We start from the raw sequence: 6,672 nt of genomic DNA, 5'->3' as shown, positions 1-6,672 counted from the left end.
GGGAAACTTTATGCAACTGTGTGAATGTCTGTCTGTTTGTTTGAATATACTGATTTATTTGTTGACCATTGGTCTGTACCCTTAGTACAAGTTAGCTTTACGTTTGAAGTAATCGAAACGAGAGCGCGTTCGGCGCTCTGATTGGCCAGCTCGAATAAACCAACCAATCGGGGCGCCGAACGAGCTCTCGTTTCGATTGTATTAGTAATATTATTGTATGGATAATATTGATTGATTTCTACCCATCAGTACCCAGATCGATTGTCGATGGATACAATATCGTTTCCTGATCGATTGCCATCAAGGTAGCAAGTCTCTTAAACTAAACTAACCATTTACACAGGAGATATTGTACTGGTCAGTGGACAATGGACACTGGATAACTAAACTATGCGCGCAAACACAAGTAGGTAACGGATAAAGGACACTCTTTGTTACCTTATTCTCACTATACATATATACCAATAGGACGATAACGTAATACGACCTACAGGACAGAGGTCAGGCGCAGGACCAACAGGTTTACATTCTTTCTGAGGTGTGAGTAAGAAATACACTTAACACATTGAACGCCGTGGTGGTCACCGGTGACCGACGTTAGCGGAAGATTTGCCTTCAACAGTTTTCTATTTGCAGTCAGACTTAAAAAAAAAAGTATTTTATATTAATTATCGTGAGGCATATTTAATTAACTAAGAATCACGGTTTGCTCACGAACATTAATAGAGAAAAGGTCTACTATTAGTTTCGAGTCACAGAGGGAGTCTTCATTATGACTGACATACATTAATGGAGAAAACAAACTCTTCTAGTTTCGATATTATTTTATTTGAAAATTAATATCGAAACTAGTACCGAAACTAGTAGAGTATTTTATTTTAAAATTAATATCTAAATTAGTAAAGCAGTCTGCGCACAGTGCTCTTGATGAAGACTCCCTCTGTAACTCGAAACTTTAGCTTTTCTCCAATAATGTCTAAAAATGAGTAAACCGTGATGTTTAGTTAAAAAAAAAATCTTGAGACGTATGTCATAGTCGATCATACAAGTATTGAATTGAAGAAATCTTTCCTTCACATCACACCATCAGTATCCACCATCTCACAAAGAATTCACGGCCATAACAAAACCATTTAAGGTGCTAAAACGCTAAACTGTTCGGTTCAAAAGTCTTGTATGTAGCTTTCACATTTCTTCGACCTTCGGCCTTAGTGTCCCACGAAGATGTGGAATTCCGATAATATTGTCACCATTTCCGTTATTTCGTATTACCTGATGTACCTACGTCCCTTTGACATCGCGTCTGAGGTTTCAAGTGGTTGTGTTGTGTTGATATCTAGTTAATAAATTTGCGTAGCTAGAGAGGTAAATATATAGGAAGGTTACACTGTGTAGTAACACATATTATGTCCTTAATTAAGTAGTCACAATATATTGGTAAGTGTGAGGCAGCTATGCTTGGGCAGGAATGGGCCGACACGACCGGAGTGATACCACGGCCTCACAGAAAACTGACGTGAAACAACGCTTGTGTTGTGTTTCGTTGTGTGAATGATGATTTCATTAAACCTTAAACGTAATTTCTTAAAGAATTCTATACTAGGTGAATGACTATCTTATAGAAAAAACCTGACACGATATAGATATCCCTAATTGTGAAATTCGTGACTAACAGAAATTATTTTTGGACGAACAATTTTGTAGCAATCAAAGAGGCAGTTTATATTCTAATCATACTAATACCGATAGCAATTTTAGGCACATAGATAGTTAGGAATTAGGATGCCTAAAAATAATCTGGTTTTGGACACTAACTACCTAAGCGATCTAGCCTAACAGGTCAAACGGGGCAGGTTTAATTACTTTACCGTTACTTAAGCCATTCACACATTCACGTATTGAGGAAAGCACGTCAAGATACCTACCTTTAATGGAAGTCAGCTTGTTTGATCGAGAAGCATTCTTCTTCCCTTTGTCTTTAGGGCCAATTCTATTTGTGTACAATATTGCATTTTCCGTTTCCAAAATACTCAGCAAATAAGCATGTACCGCGGAGCCTCGAATCGAACCCACTGTAAGGCAAAAGGCTGATAGGTGTTACAATTAGGGTTCAAATCAGCTTTATATCAACCTAACCTTTATAACCTTAGTACAAAACAATAAAATTTAAAATCTATTTTGGCATAAGTATCTACACAGAACTACAGCTGCATCCATTTTATTGACGAAGCACTGCAAATGTCAATGGAAATAGAATTCTCTAAAGTCTAGAAATACCAGGCAATCCGCTACACATCTGCGATGCAATCATAAGAACAACGGAAACTAAATAGTCACTATTTTGTTTTTTTCTTGATAATAATTAATAGATGCCGTAAAGTGCATCTCTGCCTGCCTTCGGGGATAAAAAGGCGTGACGTTGTGTAATTAATAGATTTTTGATTTACTAGAAATACTGCGTTTACATCTACATATTAATGATTTGTATAAGTACTTCTACCTCCAAACCAAATCACCCTCCACCAATTTATTCACCACAAAACTCACCATTTTACAAGCCTTCGTATCTAATTACCCTAGTGTTTAGTCAATAACACCTATTTAGGTTTACTTAGGAACATAAACAATTTACCAATATTCGATCGGAATTCCCAATGTCACAGGGTTAATCAACCATGCCACTACACACTAAATTAGTCAGTTTATCACCAACCGGATTCACTTACATGGAATTTAGATTTCTCTAGAGTAAATCTTAATTCTATTAGAAAATGGGAGTAAAAAGATAATCTGTTACTCCCTGAAAAGTAAGCTTTCCAATAGTGAAAACATTACCAAAAAACACGGTTTAAGTAGGCTGCACGACGTCGCCGCATCTGCGCACGCTGCTCATAATGAAGAGTCCCTCTGTGCCTCGAAACTAGTAGAGCTTTACTCCATTAATGTACGTGAGTAAACCGTGATTTTTAGTTAATTTAGTATGTCTCACGATAGTCATGCCAGTGAAAATATTTTTCAAAACGGTCCATAAGTCTCAAAATGTTTTTAATCCAAACAAACAACAAAATCTTTCCTCTTCATACTACACATAAACTCAACAAACATTGATCTAACGGTCACATCACGTATCAAATTAAATCGCAGTCTATTAAATTAAAACATGAACAATTGCTAAATTGACACTTTCATGTAGTCGTATGTAGGACAAATTAGGTCACGTTCAATAGGTTCAGTTGCAACATTGAAGTGTTTTATTAATGCATATACAGCGTGTAACAAAATACCCATATACATCAACTGAAGAATACAGGTTGAATAGAATCTCTAAAGAAAATTTCAGCTTCAAATACGTTTAAAAAAAATGGTACTAAATACTTGGTGTCGCATGGTTCTTGATTTTAAATCATCGTAGAAACGTATCACAACACTACAGGGGTCACTCGCTAATTACGAAACATTTCTTCTGTAAATCTGATCGCCTAGTACCTGTATCTACCTACATAATTTTAGTTTCTGGAATTTTATGTATTGGAAAAATTCATAACTTCGTTCCATGAACACATGAGTTTAAAAAACCCTTCCCGTATCGTTTGTTATGTTATCTAGAAACCGTGCACTTGATATTTATACCCCCTTTTTGTTACACCGTGTATACTATGATCGTAGTTTTGGTCATTACATAGCTGGCCGGCGCCCATTTCAGCGTTCGTCTCGTGATAACGCAAATTTTAATAGTCAAGTTAGACGTTATGAAGATGAAATGAATGATAAAACGTGACATCATTGGGCAAGCGTCGCTTTATGAGGCCATGATGTCACACACTAATGAAAGGAAAGTGTGATGCTCTAACTAAAGGTTTATAAGTTACCTACATACTAAATAAGAACTTATTGAGGTTATTGTCCATGCATCAAAATCTGTATACCTCTAGGTATTCATATCTTTTACCCTCTTCGATTATTCCGTAAGAAAAATATGGATAATAAGACAAATTAATGAAATTAATTATAGGATTTAATTTTATTCTTCCATGCGTTTTGTTCAGATTTTCAGAAGAAAACCGTCTTTACACTTACTCACTAGGAAATTCAGCATATTACCTGAACTGACTTTTCGGTCTAAAAATTGTTGTATGAAATGTACCTAATCCAAATAAAAGCATTATCGCTTATAACAGCCTGTAATCATTGAACACTCACACTTAATACCACACCAGCTAAACAAAAACATTTTCAAATTATCCTAATTCCAAACAACAATATTGACAAAAGCAATTTGTCTACCGAAGCGGCCAACCTAAACCTTGATTCACAAAAACCTGTAGTAAAGTAAACAAACGCTTTTAGTACAATCACTTCCCGACCTTTTGGTAAAACAATAGATCGCGACCAAACATGGCGTCACGGCTCAGTAAACGAAGGGAATAATCAAGTTGGGGCTATTTTCGTACAGTCGACAAAATATATTGGTACACATCTACCGTATTTCCCTAGGCGTCGTGTCGGGCGTGAATCGGAAAGATTGTGCCAATCATTTGAAGAATTGCTATTGATACATTTTAGATATTGATAGCTACTCTGAATAATGTATCTAGATAAATAAATACATAATGTATCGTTTACAAAAAATACTTAGATCGACCCCAACTTGAATAAAGACCGAAAAACTTACTTATGCACAGCTATGCAGAACTCAAAAGCTTTTACTTTTCTTTTTTACTAGGATATAATATACAACCTAATGAACCTGGATCCAGTACCTATATATTTATCCGGAGCTGCGGACTACCTAGCGGGTTTACCGGGACTCCGGCTCGAAGGGCAGGAGTAGGAACAGGGTGGTTTTTAGTCAGTAAGAGTCTGACTCTCCCTCTCGCCCAACACGGAACAAGTCATTGAATGATTTTCCCCTCTTAAAAATAAAAAATCCTTTATATTTATCTATAGATCAAAGTACAAGTATTATGAACTCGCATTGACATAGTCTTATTCCAAACACGTAGAACTGAACTCACACATACACTTCCAAACAAACCGTTGAACCATAATGTACCTTATTTCATAACCTTCTTCGACCAAGTTTTAGCGTATTACGTTCTCATTTACACACGCCCACTGCTCTAGTCTCGAAACCCCCCACAAAGCTTACTTAACCTACTCAAAATAAGTAAATTTAGACCTTAGAGAATATTGCTAATCAAATCAAGATCAACCTACGCTCGTAATCTCGTTGATAAGGTGAGATGAAAATTGTTAGTAGTAAAATTTATATCGAAGATTATCTCAGTCTGTGTGAGGTCTGTTGAGCAATTATTTGGGCTTCCATCATTAAAAGCTTCAAGTTTATTTACGTAAACGATAATATCACTCACCTTTCGAATACTCGTAATACGTCTATTTTTCATTTAACAGTTATAAACTATTACAAAAGGTAACACCAATTCCAATTAAGAATTTGTTTCAAAACAATTTCAAACTTCAGTTCTGAAGATAGAATAAAGTAAGAGAAAGTTTAAAAATTGTTCCAATTGTTACAAATCACCTATTCTTAGACAAGACCGTATCACCCTAGAGCATTGCGACCTCGTTGCCATTTCGAAGCTTGCAATAAATACTCCTTACGTAGAATCCTCTTTTAAACTGCAACGGACGACAAACACTCCCCTCTCCACAGTGACACACTTCTAAAAAGCTCGGAAACACATTAACCTCATATTCCAGTCATTAAGTTAACGCCCTTCCTGATTAACGTTAATTAATGATTGTAAAACCCGTTCCCAGCCCTCGCTAAAAATGTACATGGGTTCGCGAACGGTAGACAATATTTTATGTGGATCTCCCCAAATGAGATTGTTGCTAAACACGTAAACATATTTGTGAATGAGCACATGAAATACACAAAAAATGTATCCCAGACAGACAAGTCTCATTGTCTCATTGTAGCTGACGAAGTGAGCCAATTCAATCATGTAACCTGCGTCATCATACACTTTTGTAGCCGACTCACGAAGCTCCGTAGATACTCGCATATAAAATTCTTACGTAACTGTATACAAACGCTACGAACCGTTGTTGTAACTGCAAAAAATATAAAATCGATATAGTTTTTGTTGTCGCTGTCTCATCGAGATGTGCTGTTATTTATTGACCACCAGATTACGCACATTATATAACGCGGTTTTCCTGTTCAACATATTCCCAAAGTTTATTTATCGTCTGCCTTTTTGCGGTTGATGGATTCGCGAATATTGCCCATGTTTTTGCTGCAAACTGTTTATTTTATGGCTGATACAATTTAGGATAATCAACTGAACGAATTTCTACGGTCGACCTGGAAAGACTTTAAAATGACAAGTATTCAAATTGAGATAAATTGTTAGCACGTCGCGCGTCGCCTACAGATTTTCCATTGTTCATATTTATGACGAGCGTGAATCGAAAAACTGCTTCGACACAATGGTATTCAGGTTAATTTAAAGAATAAAGTGATAAAAGCAGTTACAACAATAGTTTTAAAAGTCACCATCATTTTAATACTTAAGCTTCGTGATTAAGAAAAACTACTTTCTTTTGAATTTGTGTCATTCTGTATTGAATTGAATTTGTACTGTATCGATAAGTACTGTCGCCATATACTGAATCACCTTCAAGAGAAAATTGAGAAAATCTTTT

Source organism: Spodoptera frugiperda, chromosome 31, assembly GCF_023101765.2.
Source record: "Spodoptera frugiperda isolate SF20-4 chromosome 31, AGI-APGP_CSIRO_Sfru_2.0, whole genome shotgun sequence".
Lineage (NCBI taxonomy): Eukaryota > Metazoa > Arthropoda > Insecta > Lepidoptera > Noctuidae > Spodoptera > Spodoptera frugiperda.
Note: the sequence above shows the minus strand (reverse complement) of the source record.